General features: G+C 41.0%; 1 pseudogene; it reads right to left on the bottom strand.

Moving 5' to 3' along the window:
* Positions 1-7,894: 7,894 nt before the first annotated feature.
* Positions 7,895-25,039, bottom strand: LOC142838249 (small ribosomal subunit protein eS10-like; annotated as a pseudogene).
* Between the last annotated feature and the right edge of the window lie 390 nt (positions 25,040-25,429).

Genomic DNA, 25,429 nt, shown 5'->3' with positions numbered 1-25,429 from the left:
TTCACACAGCAGTTTTGAATGCTTGGGACAGAATTGGAAATAGGAAAAAATTTTTGAGTTATTTACTAAAGTTACATAGGACCCAAAGGAAGCCTTCATGGATTTCTTATAAAGATTGACTTCAGCAGTGAATAGAATGATACCAAATTTATAAACTAGATAAATAATTCAATCTCTGGCTTTTGAAAATGCTAATTCTCATTACAAAATGATAATTAGGCTTTTAAAGGCAAGGTCAGCATTCCTTAAGGAATGGTACTCAGATATAATCAATATTGAAACTCATGACCAAGATGATGCTTGGATAGGAGTAGTGTTTTCCAGAGTTTTGAGGGGAAATTGAAATGTCAAGTGTGGCAAACAAGGTCACCTTAAAAGGGATAGTAAACAGGGTATTCCTAGAAACAATTTTTTTCTAAACTTAATTCAAGCCCCTCCCTTCTGGATTATGCAGAAGATGTGGCAAATGCAGGCATTGGGCTAATGATTGTAGATCAACAAGAGACGTTCAAGGTAACTCTTTCCTGTTGGGAAATTCCTTGAGGGGCCTCTCGCAGGCCCCTATGCCAAATCAGATTCATTCATTTCCTGCCACTGTAGAGGAAATTCCTCCCCAGATCATTTAAAGAAACTAATGCCTATTTTAAGAAACGATACTACTCTGGATAATAGTACAGCTGTAGAACAGAGAACAAAAATTTCAGGAAAAACCATGAAGCCAGTATTTTGACAAACTTCTATTAATGAACAAAGGCCAAATTAGAAAAATGAATAAGTGATGTCATTGAATGCCTCTTAGACACAGGTGTGGATGTAACAGTAATTTCACCAGAATCTTGTCATCCTAATTGGCTTCTTCAGGAGGCAAATGTTCATGCTTAGGGATGGGAATTTTGTTTCAGGTAAAACAGCACAAAATGGGTTGAATGTATAGGTCCAGAAGAACAGAGAGGAAAATTAAAGCTGTATGTGTCTAGGATAGCAATGAATTTGTGGGGGCATGATTTGTTCCTGCAGTGGAATACTCTTAGAAACAAACCATAAATTAATGTATGTTTCTGGGGAAAATATTAGAAGGTATTATAAAGAATAATAACTGACCATTCAGGTTTTTCAAGAATGGCACAATAGTTGCTAATCTTGCAAGGCACCAACAGCCCTGCCTTTAAAATGGATGACAGACAAACCTATATGGGTTGCACAATGCCCTTTAACAAGAGAGAAACTGTAGGCTTTAGGACAACTGGTAAAGAAAGGAACAACTAAATGTTCAGCATATTGAAGGACCAACCAGCCCTTGGAATTCTCCTCTATTCATTATTAAAAAGAAATCTGGAAAATGGAGACTGGTAACATTTAAGTGCTGTTAAAGGTGATTCAGGTAATGAGCAGGTTTATTTGTCTGATACTTCCAGATAACAACCCCATAATCATGGGAGCTTGGAAAAGAAATTCAAGCTAGCAACTGAAGGCAAAAACCATGGGGAAACTTTGTTTACTGGCTTTCTCTCTTGCTTGGTCACTTGTCTTGTGTTCAGTTAGCTCTCTTATCCATCTCAGACCCACTTGTTGAGGGTATTGTAAAGTCAGTGGAAGAGCCCTCCCACATCAATCATCAATCACCAAAATTTCTCACAGAAATAGTAACTAGTGATTCTGATCTGGGTACACTATCAATTGATGTTCCCTCAGATAACTCTATAGGCTCCATCATGCTGACAGCTGAATCTGATTAACACAAACTATAATATATGACAAAGTTTTACAATTCCAAACTTGATGTATTAACCATATTACTAACACTTAAAGGGCAAAAATACAAACAGGAAACTAGAAACAATCAGAAAACACAGATATGCCAAATATGAGAGGTAAGCCTATAAGATCAAAAGAGAACTAAAAATACCTTTCCACAGAAAGTTCCCAAACCAACAAAATCTCAAGGAACTCAACAAAATATAGTAAATTTTCTGAATGCAAAAAATTGGTGAAGGTCTATCATTTTCTAGAGAAATAACAATAACATTAGATGATAATTAGTAAAATCAACAACATAGATGGCACCACTGGAATGAGTCACAAAGACATACAAATATATATCATGGTCCCTTAAACAACTACAAAATTCTAATCAAAATCAGCCTTGAAGAAATCACTGACCAGCACTTATACTGTGCACTCCATTGCTGATAACATAAAATGTGTTGGGTGAGGAGGGCCGTTCTGTAGGCAGAGACTGCTCATTCACTCCCAGCTGCCCTGACCCAAAATAATCAAACAGAAACTATTTTAATTGCAACACTGTTCGGCCAATATCTTATGCATATTTCCAGCTAACTCTAACATCTTAAATTAACCTATTTCTATTATTCTGTGTATCACCATGAGGCTGTGGCTTACTGGGTAAGGTTCTGGCATCTGGCTTCGTTGGTAGCTACGTGACATCTCTCTGATTCTGCCTTCTTTTCTCCTCTATCTCTGCTTGAAATTCTCACCTTGCTCTATTCTGTTCTGTCATGGGCCCAAGCAGCTCTTTATTCATTGACCAATAAATGCAACGCATCTACAGAAGGACTTCCCACACCACTGTTCCAGTAAAATTGGAGAGATTCACTTCAAACGATCTAATGTTTTAACTTTGTAGAAAGCAGCTTCGAGTAGTAAAAGAAACTCATTCTCTTAAGATAAGGAAAAGGATGTCTGTTAGGATCATTTAGAAACCATTTGTTTCCTATGATTGATGATTGCTTGTAAGTCTGCACCAGAGTGAGAAAATTAAAACTTTTAAAATATAAATGCAAGGTAACAGATTTTGAAGGACACAGAGTATGATTTGTATTGTACACCTAAAGCACCTTGTTTTGCTCCAATTGCTTTATAAGTCATAAGCACTTCTGAAACAAATTTATCCCTGTTTTTTATGTGTATGTTTGTGTGTCAGAGAGAATGTCCTCCATGAGTGTACAGGTGACACAAGAGAAGAGGGTGTCAGAACATCTGGATCTGGAGTAGCAGGTGGTTAAGAGCCTCCCAGCTTGGGTGTTTGTATATGAACTCAGGTCATCCCCAAGAAGAATATATGCTGAGTCACCTAATAAGCCCCTTGGTACTTTTTATCCAATAAACTAAAAATCTTTCACAATTAACAACAACAAAAACAATAAAACCTATATAATAAAGTAAATAAATGATCTCTGGGAACATTATGCATCAATATTAAGATGTTGGCTATGGTAAATTTGCACCATGAATTGAATACAGTCTCAAGAAGAAAACTGAACCTCTATGGCACACCATGCCTTCATGTTTGTTGTGACCCTGTAATGCTCACTTGAGCAGCTTGTTAGAGACCTGTTCTTTAATATAGGGATGGTCCTAGTAACTCATTGTGAATCAGAAGAGTCTCCTGTATCATGAATTGGCACCAAAATATCTGCACAATCCTGGAGAACAAACATGTATATCCTAGCATCCTAATCTCTACCAGGCCTGGCGAGCATACTACTTATCTTTGGGATATTTCAGAGGCATGCTCCCTTGGCTAACTTCTACTTTGTGTGACTTACTGTCTCTTAATGTTAATCTCACTGATTAAGAATAAGACCACAACCACAGTTTAAAAGCAAATTTGAAGAAAACTTTAAATGGCCCCATGTTTTTGCAGAGCTTATAAAGGCAAAACCCATAATTCACCACACTTCCCTTGAAGAGCAAGCAGGGACAAGCATATATCCTGATGTACTTCCTGCCCATATACCTCCTGCCCACATGTGGTCAAGCACTTCCAGTGCATATGGGTCAACAAACTTGTTTAGGGGAGTGAAAACACATGGCTTGTTACTTCCCTAAACAACAGACTCCAGCATTTGTAAATAGAGACTGTGCTTTGATTTCCTGGCCACCCAAACCCAAGTAATCACACAGAAATTACAACACTGTTTGGCCAATGGTTCAGGCATATTTCTGGTTGGCTCTTACATCTTAAATTAATAGATTTCTATTATTTTCTATTTTACCATGAGGCTCATGGTTTGTTACCTTACATCTTGCTTCTTGGAGGGCTACATGTTGTCTCTCTCCTTTGGCAGCTACATGGCATCTTCCTGACTCTGCCTTCTTTCATCTTTCAGTTTAATTTTACCTCCTACATGTATTTTGCCCTGCCATAGGCCAAAGCAGCTTCTTTATTAACCAATGGCAACAAAACATTCATAGTGCACAGAGGGGAACCTCACATCAAGCATTTCAGGAATTACCTCTCTTTGAAACAAGAGGTTGGCAGATCAGCGGCATTTGTGTTTCGTGGATCTCTCAGGTGTCAGGAGCCAATTTCCTCCTAAAATCATTACAGGAACCATCACCCTGGGGAGTCTGCAGAGAACCCCACACCCCTAATTGTGTTAAGAATGGTTCTATTGACAGAGCCTACCCCACACCCAAATTGGCTGTTAATGAGAGCTATCTGTTAGCGGAACCCACCCCCCATTCCAAACTATCTAAAGAACTAGGTGTGTCATCTCCTAGTTGTGACTTCCAGGCCTACTGTGACTTGACCAAAGATAACCTCCTGCCTACGTGACCAACGAGGACCATGTGACCAACGTGAACCACGCGGCAAGAGCCCAGAACCCTGTGCCCATCCCCCCAACTCCTTACCCTATAAAAGGTTGTATCTCGTCCCTAATAAACGGAGGCTTTGACAAACTTTGCATGGCCTTCTTCCTGTCTCCTAGCCCATATCTTCCAGGTAGTGCCTCTCCGTGACCCTGGAATAACTCAACTGCCAGGCGGGCTACTAACCCTAGACTAAGTGGCCCGCCAAGGCAATCGACACTCAGGCATAGTAATTAAAATTAAAATATAACTTTGGATCTCATACTAAGCATTGGTAAATCCTTTACATCACCCATTCTACTCTTCTACATCACAGCTTAGTGATGGAGTGTTACCCAACACATGGCATGCTCTTGACATCCTCCACAAAATTAACTCCAAGTGCACCTTAAGCCTGAATATCAAATGCGAAGTGCAGAACTTCTAGAAGATACTAGAGACACTAGACCTCTCTGAACTTGGCAGCCTGTTTTCCATAGATATATCAAGAGCATGGTGACCTTGATTACTAAGATGCTTCTGCACACAGCACCATACTCCCAATGCTCTACACAGATGCAGCCCACAGAACAAAGTGATTCAGCGACAGGGACCTGGGTTCACGGACTTGAAAAGACCTCATGGGACTTCACAGGACAGGGCATCTGGCTGTGGGTTCTTACCCAGCTCTGGGGAGGACCTGCCACACTGGTGCCTGTGCCTCACAGTCCACTCTTCCCCGTCTGGGAACAGCAGCCCCTTGCTCACCAGGCATAGCTTCCCAGTTCACCCATGCTCACCTCACAGCTCCCTGAGCAGCATTCACAGCACAGCACACAAAACCGTGGTGCCTGCTTCAAGATAAAACCAAGCCTGCAGCCTGGCTCCCAGAAGAGCCCTGCACCCTTTCACTTGCAGGTCAGACTAGAGATTCTGACTGGCTAGTGATGCCTGAGTGACAAGAGTACCTCCCCAGGGTTACAGTGTGTTTTAAGGCACGGCACAGTGGCTCCTGGTCCTGCTTTCCACTCCAGACCCAGACCTTTTCCAGTTCTGCAGAGAGATGCATTTCCATAGCACTTGCCCCTGGTTCCAGTAGCTGTTATCTTCCAGGACTCCATAGGCACTTCCCCTTCTTCTTCCTGGACACAGTGTGGCTAGCTTGCACACCCATTACACAAAGTAGAATGGGGTGTCTCCTGTGTCCCATAATTGGAAGTGTGCCCCAAATATTAACAATTAAAGAGAGATTTTAGTATACAAAAGGAGTTGTTTGTTCTGTGACTTTATGCTGGGAACAAGTGAAATGCAGGTTTTTTTTTTTATCTGGTTGTCACAGGGACTTCAGAAAATCGGTAGACAAAAGCAGGAACCAGATCACAAGCAAGATAATAAATAGGTCTTTTTTTCCTTCTGAATGATGGCTGGATAATGGCTCTATTGCTGTTGGAATTTTCTTCTGGAAATTCAGGTCAATCACTTGACAAATGAATAATAATAAAAAGCACAGTCTTCATGGTAAGGGAATTCTGAGAGAGAAATGGAGCAAGGAAGAATGACTTCATGAGCACTATTGTTAGTCAGCACATCTTCCTCAGTGAGCAGACAGAGAAAGAACAATAAAACCTCTGCAGTGTTAGCCAAGTTTCCCTACTTGACAGAACTAATAGGACAAGTCTATGCATGTAGAAAGTAGATTTATTAGACTGTCTCACAGGTAGTCCAACAATGGCTATCTACCAATGAAGAGTGGAAGAATTCAGTATTTACTCAATCCATAAGGCTGCATGTCTCAGCTGATCTTCAGTATACACCACAATTCTTAAGAACTTGGCTCTAAGGAGAGTAAATCCATAGTCAAGGCAATAAGGCAAAGGAGAGACAGCGTTCTTCTTCAATATCCTTTATATATGTAGGGTACCACTGATGTAGGAAGGTCATCTGTCTATGTGCTAATTTCATTGGTTAATTAATAAAGAAAACTGCTTGGCCTGATAGGGCAAAACTTAGATAGGCGGAGTAGACAGAACAGAATACTGGGAAAAAGGGAAGTGAGGCAGACGCTATAGCTCTTCTCTCCAAGATGGACACAGGTTAAGATCCTTTCTGGTAATGCACCACCTCGTGGTGCTACACTCATTAATAGAAATGGGTTAATCAAGATGTGAGAGTTAGCCAGTAAGAGGCTACAGATAATGGGCCAGGCAGTGTTTAAAAGAATACACTTTGTGTGTTGTTATTTCGGGTATAAAGCTAGCCGTGCGGGAGCCGGGTGGGAATGCAGACCGCCGCTCTTCACTACATACCACCAGAAGGACTACCAGGTTAAAGGTAACTCTTATTACACCAAAAGATCCAGATTAATGAAGGGTCTTCTCATTTTAAAACCTTCAATTAAGAAAAATCCCTCATAGGTGTACCCAATTCTTTGGGTTTTAGATAATTCTTGAGGCAGTCAGTTTGACTACCAAGAATAGCCATCACAACAGCCAAGACAGAAGACCTGAGAAAGATTTCTTACCTGCAGGAGGCAAGGAGAGCATGGGTGTTACTTCCAAAGCAAAGCTTTTCCTAAATGAGAAGCATGGGATGCTACTTTGGGAGTCTGGACACATTCTTGTAGAGTTCTGCCTATTCCTAAGCATGCTCACTTAAATTCAATTCTGAACATGATCACAATGTAAAAGCAGAGAGATTCAGGGGCTATTATCCTCCCTTTTCTCACATCTCCTGACATTACTTTTTATTCTTATAGACAATTTTACATTGTTCATGGCACAGAGACATACATGCCTTTACACATCTGTACAAAATGTAGGAACATACACACATTGAGTAATAACAAAAATACATTTTTTTAAATTTATTTATTTATTAAGGATTTCTGCCTCCTCCCCGCAGCCGCCTCCCATTTCCCTCCCCCTCCCCCGATCAAGTCCCCCTCCCTCATGTGCTCGAAGAGCAATCAGGGTTCCCTGACCTGTGGGATTTTTAAAAACTCATGCAGTCTTTTTTTTTCAGTACTCATTAACATATGCTTTTGCTTTGATTTTTTCTACAGTTCATGCAAAATAATTAGTGGCCAATCTGCTTGAAATTATTCTTGGTAGTGGTTTTTTCATTAATGTCCTTAGGGTTTTCATAAATGCTACCATACTAACTCCAGAAAAAAGATTTACCTCTGTCATTTTCATTCTTATGCCTTTACATTAGTAAGTATCAACAAAAGCCTTCAATATAACATTACACAATAGAACTTAATTTTCTTTAAAGTTTATTCAATACGACACAATCTCCAACGTCACTGAGGTGGTTGGCCATGTTCCCTGACCAGAATTGCCTCTAAACTGGAATTCAGTTGCTGAGTCAGCCCCAGCACAGCGCCCCTTCTGTAGGTGTCTCTGTCTGCGTCCTGTCTTGTGACTTCTAGACCTTTGGACCAAGGCCTGCCGGTTTCAGGATAGCTATGGCACAAGGTGGCAGGCTCACTCTCCAGATGTAAGTGGAGGTCATCTCCAAGATCCTGGTTGCCCTCGTTCATAAGGTACCAATAGAAATGTCTGCAGACAAACTGCTCCTTCACTTAGCCTCAAGACTGCACAACCTTCATTACGTTAAGGCTGGATACATTCTTGTCTGCCAGCTCTGGATGTGTGGGCATATGGACATCTTTCTTGGCTACCATCACTCCTTCCTTAAAAAGTTCCCAGATGGTAATTTGGTCCTTTAGGCATTAACATAGCTGCAGCTGCAAGGTCCGAGACGGAGGCTGGAGCCATGCCAACTTCTAATTCACACCAGTGAGAAGGAATAAAACACCACTTCCCTCCATGCTGACCGCAGCACCGTGTGTGTAAGTGAGCTCTGTGGTTCCATTAAACAAGTAGGAAAGAGGAGGGTGGTACAGCTGTGATCTCTTCCAGCCAGATGTCTCACTGTGCTGGTCCTGAATAAATGAGGATGTGCATACCAGGTGTGGTGCGCCACCTTGTGGAAGTAAGAGTTTAGTGCACCTGAGCAGCGTCTCCTCCCACAGTTGCCTTTGTCTGCTCCAAATCTGAGATTAGGGGTAGACCTGAGTCACCCTAACAACAAGCATGGCTCCTCTCTCAAAAAGAAACCCAAACTTAGTCATAAAGGAAAGACACCCTTGTTCTCCAGTGAGTTTCGTGCTCACTCCACTACCTGGCAAAAGTCCAAAGGTCTTTCAGACCTTTGGGACACTGAATATCATTGGTCAACTCAGGCCATTGTCTTCTGTCTAGACCTGTGGGACACTGTTCTCCAAATACCCAGCTAAAAGTTATTACTCTACAATCCATGTCAGATGCCATGATAGAAATTCAGTCAATATTCTGAATCCCATAAATGGATGCCATATTTTATAAAAAGCTAATAGGAACTTGTTTATGGTTGTAGAACACCAAGAAGGAACTGCTTGCCATGGCGATGCCCAATATTAGTCTGAGAGCTCAAGGAGGAGGGTAGAGGTAGGCAGATATCAGGGAGTAGAACATCCTGGTTTACATAAATAGCTACAGGTTAAATATAAATGCAAAGAAACCTGTCCCAAAATACAATTTCAGTCTTTGGCAACCTAGATGAACATGTCATTGAAGATAATATAATGTTGAGTTCCTTCTGGGTGCAGAATATAAAAGCAAATGTTGTCATGCCAAGAAAACATACATGACAAATGAAAAAACCAGGCAACCTGGCAGAAAACAGAGATGTTTAAAACATTAATATGAAAATGTAGCCAGATAGTGGTGGTACATGCCTTTAATCCCAGCACATAGGAAGAGAGGAAGGTAGATCTCTAATTTGAAGGCCAACCTTGTCTATAGAGTGAGTTCTAGGACAGCTAAGGCTACACACACACACACACACACACACACACACACACACTTCTTTGGTAAAACAAAACAAATAAGAAAGTAAGATTACATTTTACATATGTTCTTTTGAAAGCCAAAGTAGCTGACCTTATACTATTATTTTTAAAAAGCAGATTAGAAATCTACATATATTTTGTATAGAAGTGCAACTGTATCCATAAACTCTGCTGCTATATTACATCAATACTCGGGATTCCACATCTTTCAAATTTAGAATATTCTATCACTTCTATGTCTCTAAAAAATGCTATTTGTAGACAGAACTTCAAGCTAAATCATACTATAGATCACTGCTATTTAAGGCTGGAAGAGATACACTTTGAGAAAATAAACTTGTTCTCTGGGTAACCATTTGAAATGAGTCCTCTTAAGGGTATGGTGAGCAACTTTGCTTACCATTTCCCATTACAAAACTCTCTCTATGTAAAGGAGGACATTTCTGTGGGGTCTGGGTGCAGGTAGCTCAGACTGGCTGCATGACCCTGAGATTTTGTGGCTCTAGTTGAGTAAAGAGAAACCCTGGGTTTTCTGCCTAAGGAATTCTTTTTGTAACTTATTTGAAACTTAGACCTGAACCGCATCTGTGTGTGCTCGCTCTCTCTCCCTCTCAATTTTATTTTCTTATTTTGTGTCTATGAGCGTTCTGCCTGCTTGTTACCTGGATGCACCACAGGCTTCCCAGGTGTGTGCAGTCTAGAAGATGGCATTGCCATCTGGAACTGGAGTGCAGGTGGCTGTTAGCCTCTATGTGGGTCCTGGACACCAAAACAGATCCTCGGGGAGAACGTCAAGTGCTTTTAACCGTTGAGATATCTTTCCAGCCTCCCCCTCATTCGACTCTGTAATACTCATAGCTCCTCCTCTACATTCTGTCTTTCTGTAGCCTCGTTGGCTCTACCTGTCATAACAAATCAACTTCCAGGGATACACCATGTATAACAAAGAGGAACATTCCTGTGGCCCCGGCTTCCTCCAGACATAACTATGGCTGAGCACCCATACAGTTTTCTTTGGTTTTATCACGGCCTTTTCACCCAAAATGACAGGAGGGAGACAGTGGAAGCAGGAGCACAGTGTCACTGGTTAACAGACACCTCGGGATCATTTTAAGGTCTCTCTCTCTTTTTTAATTGACCAATGACATTTGGGAAAAAAAAAAGGCAGATAGCATGCCCAGTCTGTTGGGAACCATCTCATTTCCTCATGAAGACAGATTTGTCAGAAAAAATGGCCAAAACACTATCTTTAGATTTCATCAGTTCAATTGGGACCTCTGTTTATTCATTTGTCTATTCGTTTGTGAGTTCGTTCTTTGTTAGTTCATTCATTTGTTTGTGAGTTTAGTTGTTCTGTCGGTCGTGAACTAGTGAGTCTGAGTTTCTGATGTCATGAGTTCATTCCTTCATCTGCGAGTTCATGAGTTTGGTTGTTCAGTAGGGCCTGAGTTAGTGAGTTCATAATTTCCTGAGTCCTTAAGTTGGTTAATTGAGATATGGCTCTGTATAGGTCTACATACACACCTTTAATCCCAGCACTTCAGAGGGAGAAGGTTGGTCTGTGTGAGTTTGAGGCCAGCCTGGTCCACAGAGCAAGTTCCAGGACAGCCAGGGATATACAAGGAGAAATTATGTAAACAAAACAACCCCCCTTTAAAAAAAACTCAAAATCAAACCTAAAGAGTCTAGCTTTTATTTATAAAGAACTATTCCTTCTAGTCCTATTGTCTGTAGAACTCTGATCATGAAGGCATGGTTGATTTGATCAAAGAAAATTTCTGCATTTTATATTTCATTTTATATTTATATTTATAGTTTCCGTCCCGGAACTAGCTCTGTAGACAATGCTGGTCTCGAACTCATTGAGATCTGCCTGCCTCTGCCTCCCGAGTGCTGGGATTAAAGGCGTGCGCCACCATCGCCCAGCTCAAAGGTGACATTTTTAAAAGATCACATGTTACACAAATGAATAAAAATTATTGTTGTTAAACTGTCACTGTTATGTCATTGTTTCTGTTAACTTTTGAAGCTGATTTCTTAAAAAGAAAAGGTTGGTTAGCTAGGCAATGGAATTCTTTATTAACAACTGATAATGGAATAGTCTTCCAAAAGTCATGGGCAAAATTCTCCTAGCCCTACTGCAGTAACTTTGGATCAAAATACACAACGTATCAAGGATGTATAAGATGTTACAAGGCCACATTAGAGTGGCGAATAAAGGAGTTGGCTTTCTTTTAGCTTGGAAAAGCCCCTCAGAGCCAGAAGCATCAAAAACAAGGCTGTGGTTGGTATTCCACAGCTAGATTTACTCTGCTTGTATGATTTAGCACATCTTCAAAAATTCAAGACCCAACAACATGGGGGTTGTATGTGTGTGATATACATATATAGACATATCCACTTATAGATAGGTCCATATACTTATAAACATTTACATATAAACAAATATGAAAACCCCAGTTGATTTCTATGCATTCTTCATTAAACCCTGCCACTTTAAGTGAAGCAGTTCAGGTTCATGTTCCTGCTCCTTTAAAAAAGGCACGCAAGTTTTTCAGCATTTGTTATTCTGAAATGCACATTGCACACCCCTAAAAACATCATAAACACAGTGACTTATCTGTACCGTGACACTCAATGGGAAGATCAAATTCTACATGACTACACAGTCCAACAGTACGGAGAATACAACTCAAAACATGTCTGGTGTGGAGAGAAGCTTAGAGTAGGACAGTGTTCTCCTGACCTGTTTACAAAGCAGTAAGACCCAAATGAAAAAAGGATTCACTATTATTAGCTGCTGAGATTTTCCTTGAGAGTTATGATCATTTGCATATATATATATATATGTATATATATATATATATATATGTATATATATATATATATATACCACTAGCCTTTGCTTGATAGGCTGCCAAAACAAACATATCCTATTGATTTGGCAAAGGTGTCATGACAAAAACTTCAATGTGTAATCCTCATTAATTACACCGACGGAGCAAAATATTCTGAATTGTCTTATTTATCTAACACCCTTAAAGATTTATTAAGCACACATAAGTGATGTTACATAGATACACATTTCAGAAAAAGCCCTAGTAACCAACCACAACTTTTCCCAAAATGAAGCCTTCAAGTCAGGCATTAACAGATAGCAAGAAGAAAAACAATAATTAATCATCCAGCATAAAATGACACTGTCAACTATTCGGTTTAGTGCCCTAGTTCAATTTATTCAACTTGTGCCCTTGTAGGAGGGAAGGATGACTTGCTGGGCCGGGTCCCGGGGAGGGGGAGGAGAGCCATGGGTGGAATCCTCAGCTGTCCCAGGCTTGAGCCCTTGCACATCTTCTTGCTTGCACCTTCCCAAGCACTCCCCCTCCAGCCTCTCCTTGCTCCCTGGACCCTCGGATCTCTGCTCTTTCACTCCCTCACTATCTTAGCCGCTGCCCCGCCACTCCAGCTCCTTCAGTCAGCAATGATTCTTTTATAATTAAGAAATTTGTAAGCAGGCTAAATATATTTCAGCCTGTTCCTTCTGTACTGGCAGGCAGCTGCTTGTGGTTTTAGTGTAGCAGGTTTCTATTATTAATTCTACTCTAGAGAAACTTTAAAATAGTGGTCAGTTTGCCATCTATTTTCCGTTACACACAATAGGATCATTTAATTTCCTTTTACAACTTTTTTTTTCAAGGGTTATGTAGGGCCCAGGGCAGCTTGGTATTATCTGCCTGTCAAGTTCCAACAGGAATCAGCAGGGGGTACTGGGAGGGAGCCTGAGGTTTAGGAAATGGCAGATTGAGAGAAATTGAGACAGAAAACACATGATAGACCTAAAGGTACTAAAGGTGAATACCAAGCAGACCCGAGTTATTTCAGAGCCTGATTACATACAGATTAAAGGCAGAAGGCAGGACAAAGAGCAGTACTGCCAGCTAACCACCACCCTGAATGTCCTTAGGAGAAAGTGCAAGCAGATGCATTATCTCTCACAAGAATTCAGCTAGGGGCAAGCAGCTTCTGTATCTAACTGGATGTGCCTCAGGTTTGGCATTAGCAGTATTCTTTCTACTAGATAGAGTGTTCTTTCTGCATGCGCAAAATTTTCTTTCCTGTGGGCTTAATCAGAACATTCTCACAGCCCTCAAGGATGCAGGCAGAGCAGGCAAGCTTGAATTCAAATTACTTATGAATCAGAATTGACTACAGATGGAAACTGAGTCATACATAGGCTCCCACACCTGCCAAGACAGACTGTATAAAGACCAACCAGAAAATAGGCCTGAGTCTCAGTTTACCCTAAGGCAATACTTGACTCCAGAAAGACCACAAAGTGGGAACACCCAGGCACCAACCAGGAATGGGCCAATGAGCATCCAAAGGAAATACCTAAGGTTCCAACCATTGTAGATAGGATCGCCTGCTATCTCTTAGCCCAGCACAAACCTATCCTCTTTCACCAGGAAACCCTGGTGACTGACAAATGTCAGTCAATCATGGGTCCTGAACCTTAGAAATCTCTCACCCCAAACTCTGATATTATAAAAACCCTACCCCAGTTGAGTTCAGGGCTCTCTGATCATACCAATGCATTGGATACATAAAGAGTCTGAGTTCGAACTTGAATAAGAATAAAGGCTCTTTGCTTTTTTCATATGGGACTTGGTCTCCTTGTTGGTTTTTGGAGGACTCCCTGATCTGGGCATAACATCTGGGAGCTCATCTGGGATCCACCAAGCCAACAAGGACTACTTACTGCCTGTAGAGCTCTCAGCCTCAGTCAGCTGCTAAGTTTTCCATGTTTCATTTCATGTCTTTTTTTGATATCCTTCTGTAAGTGATGTAAGATGTACTTCTGTATACCTGTTGCTTTTATTGGTTGATGAATAAAGCTCTTTTTGCCAATGGCTTAGCAGAGTAAAGCCAGGTGAAGCAACCAGACCAAGAGATTGTTTATGAATGTTTATTTTCATTTTAAAGGATTAATTATAAATGGTTAATGGTCACAGTCAAGGTGTTTCTAAAAACAAAAGGGGGATATGATATAGAAATGAATATGATAGTATGGACTTTGAGCTACTGATACAAATTTAAGGTCAATTTTGTATTATGTTTATGTATAAACATTTAAAAATATAAAGTATAATTAAATATTATGGATTAATAGATAGTCATCTATAATAATTAAACTGTAGTTGTGTTAGGTTTTCTAGAAGTACAGAGATATATTTCAGATGGATAGGTATTCTTCAAACCTTTCAAAGGCGTAAAGAATATAGCATTTAAAATGTTTTAAGCACTTAGACTTTTCTCAACAGTGAGACTTGTCTGCTTTTGGCAGCATCAATTACTTCAGAGAGGTTGATCATCATCAAAGAAACTCATTATGGAATTTGCCTCAAATACAACAAGTTTGTCATTTGGGCAAGAATCTGCTCTTGCCTGGACTGCTTGATGGTATGCTGTATAAAATGGACTTGTTCTATCGGGAACTTACCAAGGCCAGCTGGCCTGGGTCTGAAAAAGCATGGGATAAATCCGGACTAGCTGAACATAGAGGACAATGAGGAATACTGAGAACTCAGAAACAATCGCAGTGGGTTTTTGATCCTACTGCATGTACTGGCTTTGGGGGAGCCTAGGCAGTTTGGGGGAGCTGAGCAAAGGATGCTCACCTTTGGAGACCTGGATAGAGGTGGGCGGTCCTTGGGCTTCCCACAGGTCAGGGAACCCTGATTACTCTTCGAGCAGATGAGGGAGGGTGACTTGATCGGGGGAGGGGGAGGGAAATGGGAGGCGGTTGAGGGGAGGAGGCAGAAATCCTTAATAAATAAATAAATTGAAAAAAAAAATAAAAAAAATAAAATAAAATGGACTTGCAGGACCCACAGGAAAGTGACTGCTAAACTTTCCAAAAGATGGAATGGTACTTTAGGGCTCCTGCTTCATGAAAGAGTCTGCCAGCCATTCTGCAGGACACAGAAGAAATCAACTAATGAACTTTGCCAGTACAAGGCAAAATAGATCTTTCAAATGTCCTCCTTCATGGATAAGTCTGCCAGATAATATAGGCCTGTAGACTAAATATGGATGCCACAATGTTATAGAAGAACTTTGGGTGACTGTCCAGTCAGTGAGATGTCTCTGTTAATTCTAGAGTTATAGAAATTGCTTATAATGCACTTTCTGCTTACGTGGTTCTTTGATGGAGTTGAAGACAGATAGTTATAGTTATGATGAAAGATAAATTAGACATAAAACTTTATACTCACAAAGATAGGATAGATGATAGAGTATTTTCCTCTTATAATTAATTCAAAGACCTTTTCCACATAAGATTTTAATTTTTTACCTGGTTTATGTGGTGAAAAGATCCATTCTAAGATCATATCTTCCCTATGCATTAAAATTCCTGTAGGGAAATATTTGGAGGGTAATATGACCAGAATGCAGTTAAGATTCAAATTTACATGATCCACATGTACCTCCTTTAATTTCTCTTCAATCAAAGTCAATTCTCTCTCAGCTTCAGCTGGTAATTCCCTGGGACTATTTAAATCTTTGCCACCATCTAAGGTTTTGTTTATATTATTTGAGCAGTCCACTGAAATCAGGAACAAGACAAGGTTGTACACTCTCTGTATATTTATTCAATATAGTTCTTGAAGTCCTAGCTAGAGAAATAAGACAACAAAAGGAGATAAAGGGGCTACAAATTGGAAAAGAAGAAATCATACTTTCATTATTTGCTGATGATATGATAGTATACATGAGTGACCCCAAACACTCTACCAGGGAACTCCTACAACTCATAAACACTTTCAGTAATGTAGCAGGATACAAAATTAAAAAAAGTCAGTAACCCTCCTTTATACAGATTATAAAAGGGCTGGGAAAGAAATCATAGAAACAAAACCCTTCACAATAGCCACAAATAAAATAAAATATTTTGGGGTAATTCTAACCAAACAAGTGAAAAACCTGTATGACAAGAACTTTAAATCTTTAAAGAAAGAAATTGAAGAAGACATCGGAAAATAGAAAGATCTCCCTTGCTCTTGGGTAGGTAGAATTAACATATTAAAAATAGCAATCTTACCAAAAGCAATCTACAGATTCAATGGAGTTCCCATCAAAATCCCGGCAAAATTTTTCACAGAGCTTGAAAGAACAATACTGAACTTCATATGGAAAAACAAAAAAATCAGAGATAGCCAAAACAATCCTGCACAATAAAGGAACTTCTGGAGGCATCACCAGTCCTGACTTCAAACTCTACTATAGAGCTTCAGTAATAAAAGCAGTCTGTTATTGGCATAAAAACAGACAGGAGGTCCACTGGAATCAAACTGAAGACCCAGATATCTATCCACACACCTATGAACATCTGATTTTTGACAAAGAAGCAAAAAATATAAAATTGAAAAAAGAAAGCATATTCAGCAATTGGATATCAACATGTAGAAGAATGAAAATAGATCTATATCTATTGCCATGCACAAAACTCAAGTCCAAATAGATCAAAGACCACACTGAACCTCAAAGAAGAGAAAGTGGGAATTACACTTGAATGCACTGGCACAGGAGACAACTTCCTAAATATAACCCCAGTAGCACAGACACTGAGAACATCAATTAATAAAGGGGCCTTCCTCAAACTGAGAAGCTTCTGTAACGCAAATGACAAGGTCAACAAGACAAAATGGCAGCCTACAGAATGGGAAAAGTTCCTCACCTATGCCACATCAGACAAGAGGACTGATCTCCAAAATAGATAAAGAACTAAAGACATTTGACATCAAAAGAACAAATAATTCAATAAAAAAAATGGGGGTAAAGACTTAAACAGAGAACTCTCAACAGATGAATCTCAAACGGCTAAAAGACAATTAAGGAAAAATTTCAACATCTTTAGCTATCAGAGAAATGCAAATCAAAACAGCTCTGAGACTCCATCTTACACCTGTAAGAATGACCAAGATCAAAAACACTGATGACAACTTATGCTGGAGAGGATGTGGGATAAAGGGAACACTCATGCATTGTTGGTGGGAGTGTAAGCTGGTACAGCCCCTTTGGATGTCAGTGTGGTGATTTCTCAGAAAATTAGGAAACAACCTTCCTCAAGACCCAGCAATACCACTTTTGGGTATATACCCAAAGGATGCTCAATTGTACCACAAGGACATGTGTTCAAGCATTGTTTGTCATAGCCAGAACCTGGAAACAACCTAAATGCCCCTTGACTGAAAAATGGACAAGGAAAATGTGGTACATTTACACACACAGCAGAAAAAATGACATCTTGAATTTCGCAGGCAAATGGATGGAGCTAGAAAACATCATATTGAGTGAGGTAATCCAGACCAGAAGGACAAATATCATATATACTCACTCATAAGTGGCTTTTAGACATAAAGCAAAAAAAAAAAAAACAGCCTACAAACCACAGTCCCAAAGAACCTAGACAACAATGAGGATCCTAAGAGAGACATACATAGATATAATCTACATGGGAAGTAGGAAAAAAAAGATCTCCTGAGTAAATTGGGAGCATGGGGACCATGGGAGAGGGTTGAAGGGGAAGGGAGAGGAAGGTGGTAGCAGAGAAATATCAATAAAAAAGTTATTTTGATTAGGTGTTATCCCAGAAGTGGGCCATTGATTGGAAATGTCTCCTAGCAATCTTTGGAAGTCATTAAGAGTCTGCAATTTGATCTCTCCTAATTTGTACTTTTTGTGTTCTAATTTTCTGTAAACCTTTTATATCCTAAATAATTAATAGAATCTCCTCTTTGTATTTTTTCAGGAGCTATTTGTAATTTGCAAAGAAGCAAAACTTTCTTTACTTCTTCAAACATTCTTTCAAAAGTATCTACATTTAAATCAGATAGCAAAATGCCGTCCATGCAATGGTAAACTATAGATTCAGGAAATTGCTTATGTCCTTTCCAAAGGCTGACTCACAAAATATTGGCACAGGATGGGCCTATTTAGCATTCCCTGTGAGAGAATCTTTGACATGTTTTAGCAGGCTGAGAATTGTTATAAGTAGACACTGTGAAGGCAAATTTTTCTTTGTCCCCCCCCCCATTTTTTTATAAAGGTATAGTGAAGAAGCAGCCTTTTAAATCAATAACTATAGAAGGCCATCCTTTAGGCAATAGAGAATGAAAAGTAATTCCAGACTGTATAGGGTCCATTGGATGAATCACCTTATTAGGTGATTCTTAGATCTATTACAATCTCCATTTTCCAGATTTCTTTGTAACAACAAATACAGGAGAATTCCAAGGATTGGTTCAATCTTCAATATGCTGAGCATCTAGTTGTTCTTCTACCAGCGATTCTAAAGCCTGCAGATTTTCTATTGTTAAAGGCTATTTTTTAACACATACAAGTTTCTTAGTTAATGATTTTAAAAGTATGGACTTCGGTACCTCTGAAAATTTTCTAGTTGTTGTTCTATGTTTTTGTATAGCCTGAACGGTTGGTGACTGTTTTTTACAGTACCTTATAATATCCTTCCCAGAAACATGAGTTGGTTTATGGTCCATTTCTGAGACTGCAGGAATGTTAACCTGGGTATTCCATTCTTGCAACAGATCACAAACCCATAGACTCACTGCTATATTAGTCACATATGGCCTCAGCCTTCCTCTCTGTCCTTCTGGCTCTATGCATTCAACCCATCTCGTGCTTTGTTTTTACCTGAGAAAGGGTTCCAATTCCAATAAGAACTGAACATCTGCCTCCTGAGGAGGCCAATTCAGATGCCTTGATTCTGGAGTAATAATAGCTACATTTGCACCTGTGTCTAATAATCCTTTCATTATAATGTTATTTACTCATACTCTCAACTTTCGTGTTTGATCATTTATAGAAGTCTGCCAAAATATGTTTTCTATTTTCTGTTTGCATTTTTGATTCATCCTCCATGGTTATTCTATCATTCAGAGCAGTACAATATTTTTTTTATAACAGACATTGGATTTTCTGATTTTCCTGGTGAAGCATGTCCTCCAGAGTGACTGGGAATGACTGGAACACATTTGACCTGGGGACCTGCGATAGGCCCCTCAAGAAATTTCCCAATGGTAATGGGTTGCCTTGTTTTTTTCTTTTTGCTCTACACTGTCAGCCTTTGCTACATCTTCTGCATAACCTAGAAGTTTGGGGCCTTCTATTTGGGTGATTCACAGAAAAAAACATTTCTAGGAATGCCTTGCTACAATCCCTTCTCAGATGGCCTATTCTATCACAATTAAATCATTTGGTATTTTGACGTCTTTTCATACCTTTGGAAATCACTTCTCCTACCCAAGCCTCAGTGTTATTGTCATAGGACTCAATATTGGCTTTGTGTAGGATCCATTTATCCATTGGTGCTGATCTGACCTTTAAGGCCCAAGTACCTAAATTAGCATTTCAAAAGCAAGAGCTGCAATGAATACTCACCTAGCTTCTGGATCTGCTATACCTATTTGTACAGCTTTAGTTAATCTATGTAAAAAGTCACTAAAGGGTTCTTTTGGACTTTGAATAACCTTAGTATATGATTCAATTATTTTTCCTGGTTTATGAATCACATCCCAAGCATTCAAGGCTGCTGCTGTATGGCATATGGACAAGATGTGTTCATTGTATATAACTTGTCTATCAATATCAGTAGAAGGGCCCTCACCAAAAATTTGATCTTGGGAGGCCTCAAAACCTCTGACTCTACCTTGATATTTAAGGGCCTTAGCTTTTTTTCTCCAAAAACTCTTCCACTGAATCTGTGAACCATGGTCTAATACAGCTGAGACTAGTTGAAGCTAATAATGTCGACTAACCTTATTTCTTGAAGTCCATGTCTTTACCATCTCCCTCACACATGGTGAATGCATGCCATAAGATATTACTGCCTGCTTAATATCTTTTAGATCTTTCATACATATAGGTTTCCATTTGCATTCTGTATATGTTTTGGGTATTGAGTATTTGCCGGCTTTTCAGAGGTTAAGCAGCTAAAACATGATAAGTAGTTAAAACACTTGGTAAGTCATCTCTGACTCCAAGAGGACCGGTGATGCTAAATCTTTACTATTGTCTTTGGCCTGTACCTCCTCTCCTTGTTTATCAGTTCTGACAAGTTCCTCAATCAGTTAAAATCTTTTAAATATAAACATTTGGCTTACTTTAGAATGAAATGGGGTAAATCTTAATGACATCAAGGGAGCGTAAAAGAAGAGAAACTGAAATGTTAGTGATACTTGGAAAATGATTAAGGAGAAATGATTTGAAACTGATCATGCTTGAATGCATTAGAACTTGTATAAGAAAAGACAGCCTGAGCTAGTCAGGGCCATCAGTTTGAAAGACAACTGGCGGTCAGACTCTTCATTCTTCACCGACTTTACACATCTGTCCTGTGGAGATGGGCTCGGGCACCACCCCATGGGTCCAACATGTATTCCCATGTCCCTGGAGGTAAAGAGGGAATCATCCCTCACATCAGGTGCCTCATGAAACTAGGAACTCTGGTCCCTTACTGGTCAGCCTGGAATACTTAGCTGCTCCCTGTTAAAAAGCCGAACTCAAATGATTACTAGCCCATGTCGAACCTTAGGGAGATCAATTGCAGGGTTATGTATGTTCACCCCACTGTGCTGAATCCATACACCCTTTTGTGCTCATTTTCTCCTACCCAGGCCTGGTATATGGTGTTGGATATCAAAAATGTTTTCTTCAGCCTGCACTTAGCCCCAAAGAGCCAATCCTTGTTTGCCTTTTAATGGCATGACACTGTAAAGGGATACAATGGACAGCTGACTTGGACCAGGCTCCCCCAAGGATTCAAAAACTCCCCATTCATCTTTGACAAAAAAGCATCAGGGGAGTGTCAGGCAGCCTTGGGCCTCTGGGGTTCTTGCAAGGGTTTACAGAGCTGGTTTCCTTGGGACCCATAGGTGGATTATATTCCAGTTTGGTTTTCTGTTCTTCCCTGGAGCACATTTGCCCTCTTCCTGCTGGTATTTTCCAGGTACCATGGAGATAAAACCACAGGTGGGGGACATTTCCTGTTACTAGAGATACAAGGATCCCTTTTGTTGTCAGGGTTTCCAGAAGTAAATTGAGTCTTTCCAGAATTTTGCTGTTCTCTGGATTTGGCCAGCCTTGAAGCCATGCTGGCATGACTATTGTAGGCTCCAGTCTGGGGCTATCCTGCTACCTGGCATCTTGCAAGGATGATGGTACTTGGAGGTGGAGGTGGCAGATGCAAGTTGCCTGGGGCTCACCACTTTTTGGTGGTGGTTCAACATTTGTTGGTGTTCAGCATCCTCCACAGCCAACTTCTGAGTGAGTGGCCTCAGCTGAAGAAAATAGCGAAGACACGGAGACAGGAGAACAGGAAGCTGCCAAAGGAGCAGATTTTGTTGCAAGAGTTCTATGAGGAGGTAAAGAGGTCCTGTGAGAAGGCCAATGAGAAAATCTGTGACCTCTGGGCCAAAAAGCAAGAGGCAGGCTAAGACATCTTGGGCAGGCTGGAATTTTTCTAACATACACATCCATCCACTTATTCAACCACTCCCCTACATGCCATCCAATTGTTTGTTTGAGTGATCATTCACAAGTCTTTCTGCGATGTTAGCCTCTTGGGAGAAACTGGATGATTGGCAACCCAACCCTCTTGCTCTGCTAGAAGCCACAGTCAATTGATAAAGTCAGGTCAACCCCATATCACACACATACATGTCCTTATGGTAGGATGGGTGCTGTGTGGGAGCCAGTCAAGGAGTAACACAGAGCTTTGAGTGATTGAGGCCCGCATATTGTGGCTCACTTACTTTTCAGAGTTTATGTGAAATCACAGGTGGGAAGCAGCTTGTAGAGGAGAGCACCCTATAAATGCCAATCGAGTGGCTCTCACTGTCATCTTTTTGGGAGACATGTGGCCTTTCTCCCTGGTCTCCAGAGTGAGTTCCAGGACAGCCAGGACTGTTTCACAGAGAAACCCTGTCTTGAAACACACACACACACACACCTGGATTTATTAATTCAGTTTGACTTATTGCATTGGTGGTGGAGGAATCCAACAATCCAGGATCCAATACCTATCATCTGGTGTGTTGGGCCAGGATGAGTCAAGTCCTTCTGTGACTATGTGGCATGGCCATGAAAAGCCACTCACTCCCACCCCACCCCTGCCACACCAGAACTGTTCGGTAAGCCTCCCATTCCTAAACTAAAATGCCTTAAGAGGTCCCAAACCTCTTCCAACCTGCAGATTGCTTGCCAAGTCACTGCAATGCCAAAGCAAATCTGGCCTTCTGGAGCAGAGGCAGTTCTTACTCCTTGGGATTCCTCTGTACTAGAGATGTCTTGCATGGAGATAGCCCAACTCCCTTTGTTTTGGGCCCAGGCTATCTCGGGGGATGTGTCACCAAACTCTCCCACCTCCCAGCTAATAGCTTGTGAACAGGTACTTGCTAAGTCCAAGTTCAGTCTCCAGAACTCCTTGGGTTGTCTCCTGTAAAATTTCTCCAGGGTTGCTCCTTTCCTCTCCTCTCTCCCCTCCCCATTTCCCGTTTCTCTGTATCTCCTATCCCTCTAGACATCTCATGCTCTCTCTTCATGGTTCTCCCAGTTCCCCTGAACTGCTGCCTTCTCGCAATGGCACCCTCCGGTAGGACCTGCTAAAGGATGGCCACTCCGACTTTTCCTTTGCTTCCCTGGCACTCAGGCAGGCCACGCTGGGATTCTCCCCACAATAGATGTGTTCTCTGTTCTTGTCTGAACTACTATGAAAATGTCTTGCTGCTCTGTTGTTCTGTCTCTGTTCATTCCCTCTTTCCCTCTCTCCTGCCACTGTTGCTGCTACCACACCACAGGAGGTCCCTCTTTCCCATACCCTCCAAACTGTGCTGAAATTCTACCCTCCAGCTACAAATCCCTTCTCACCCAATAACTCTGCTACAGCTTCCTCTCTCCTAAAAATCTCTTTTTCCATAATCCTGCACTTGCGGTTCCAACTGTGTTGCTACTCTGTTCTTCAGTTTCCCTGCATAGCACCTTCTCCACACTCCGGGCAGCGGGCCGCCCTGTCTGGCATCACTGCCTCCACAACCATTGCCCAGAAACATCTTTCATTCTTATGGTTCCTTACATGCTGCTTTATGCTGGGAACTCTTATTTCAGGATATTTTTTTTTTTTGAAATAGGGTTTCTCTGTGTAACAGTTCTGGCTGTCCTGGAACTAGCTCTTGTAGACCAGGTTAGCTTCGAACTCACACAGATCCACCTGCCTCTGCCTCCTAAGTGCTGGGATTAAAGGCGTGCGCCACCACTGTTCAGCTATTTCAGGATTTTTAGTTGGTTATCTGGCACAGTTTCCCAGAAAAGTTTTGCCCATCCTTCTGTTAAAAGTCCCATCTATATTGTGTGTATGAATCACATGTGGCCACATGTTTATTTGGATGTCTGACTTTGTGTGTTCCATGTATTTTTGCCTCTAAGCTTTGCTGAATCTGATATATGAGGGCAGAAATAGTTATTTTATGCTGTTCTACTTTACTAAACAAAAACAACTAAGAAATTGGGTATGATTAAAATCTCCAGTGAAATTTATAGCCAACCACATGGAGAGCCACTGTTTTAATAGAGGTTAAACAGAGACTTCACACCATCTTTAGTAAGGGTGACCACAAGGATTGGCCCCACCAAGGAGACATCAGGTCTCTAATATACTTTGGGTTAGGATATATTTCTGTATGATAATTCTTGTCTTTTCCTAAAAACAACGTTTATAAAAGATAAGGCTTAAAACAATGCTGGTTTACTCTGACATTAAAGTTGCACCTCTGCATTCATGTACAGGGATAATCTTGCTGGCAGCCAGATTTTGTAACCTACGAGTAAACCCCTTGATTTGGTACAAGAGATGATAGTTCAATATACTTGTCTTGACCTAGCTTATCAAGTGGGATTCATGGTCCTGGCCACTCATTTCATTTCTCAGTCAGTGCCAGATAGCAGAAAGAAATGTACAAAGGCTGAGGAGGGTCCCCAACCCCACACAGGAACTGGAGAAGATGGCCTTTAAGGTTTTAATGCCCAAGAGGAGGCAGCGTAGTCTTCCCAACAAGCTAGGTTGCAACAGAAGGCTACACTCTGAGCCCACACCTGAAACCACCAGCAGCCCCATGATGGGAACAAGGGAAGCCCATGAGGCTCCATCCTAATAGAGCTCAAGCCAAGTCAACTCTGCCAGAAGCCTGCTACTAATGCGGTCAGGAAGGCCAATGATTATGGTATTGTCCTGACCCCCGCCTGCTGACGAGGCCATGCTCCATCTGCCGACAGCCTGGGCAATGGAAATCGGAATGGCCCCAAGGGCGGCTCATCCCCTATGCCACACCAGAGGTCCAGACTCACTGACACTGGCTTCTGAGACTCTCCAGCCTTTGAGTTCCTCTGCTTGGTGAAGGACTGACATGGGCTAGACTTGGTGACCCCCATCACCCTCTCTGAGCCTAGGGTAACGATCCAGGTCGCTGATAAGTCCATTGTCTATTGGACATGGGAGCTAACGATTCTGTTTTAATCTCTCACTTGGGTCCTACAGATCTCTCGCCAGTTTCTGTATCAAGGGTGGGACTGGAACGGGACTCCCTCCTTCCTGCTAAGACCCTCTCACTTCCCTGCATTCTTGTAGTGTATTCTTCTCACACTCTTTTCTAGTCATACCCACCTGCCATGTAACAGCTCCCCTGACCCCCAAGGGTACAAGCATCATGGTAGTTCACTGGTTAAGTCTCCTGTTAAAAGTACAGACAGGTGTGCCTCATTCACGGGCTTCATAGTTCAGGATTAACAGGTTTCAGAGGTAACTTCAGAGGCTCAGAGTTTAACAGTGATGGATTCAGTTTTGATAAAAATGATAGTATTGACTACAGT

The sequence above is a fragment of the Microtus pennsylvanicus genome, chromosome 19 (genome assembly GCF_037038515.1).
Source record: "Microtus pennsylvanicus isolate mMicPen1 chromosome 19, mMicPen1.hap1, whole genome shotgun sequence".
In the NCBI taxonomy this organism is placed as follows: Eukaryota; Metazoa; Chordata; class Mammalia; order Rodentia; family Cricetidae; genus Microtus; species Microtus pennsylvanicus.
The sequence above is the reverse complement of the archived record's forward strand: the minus strand, read 5'-3'. Positions and strand labels throughout refer to the sequence as shown.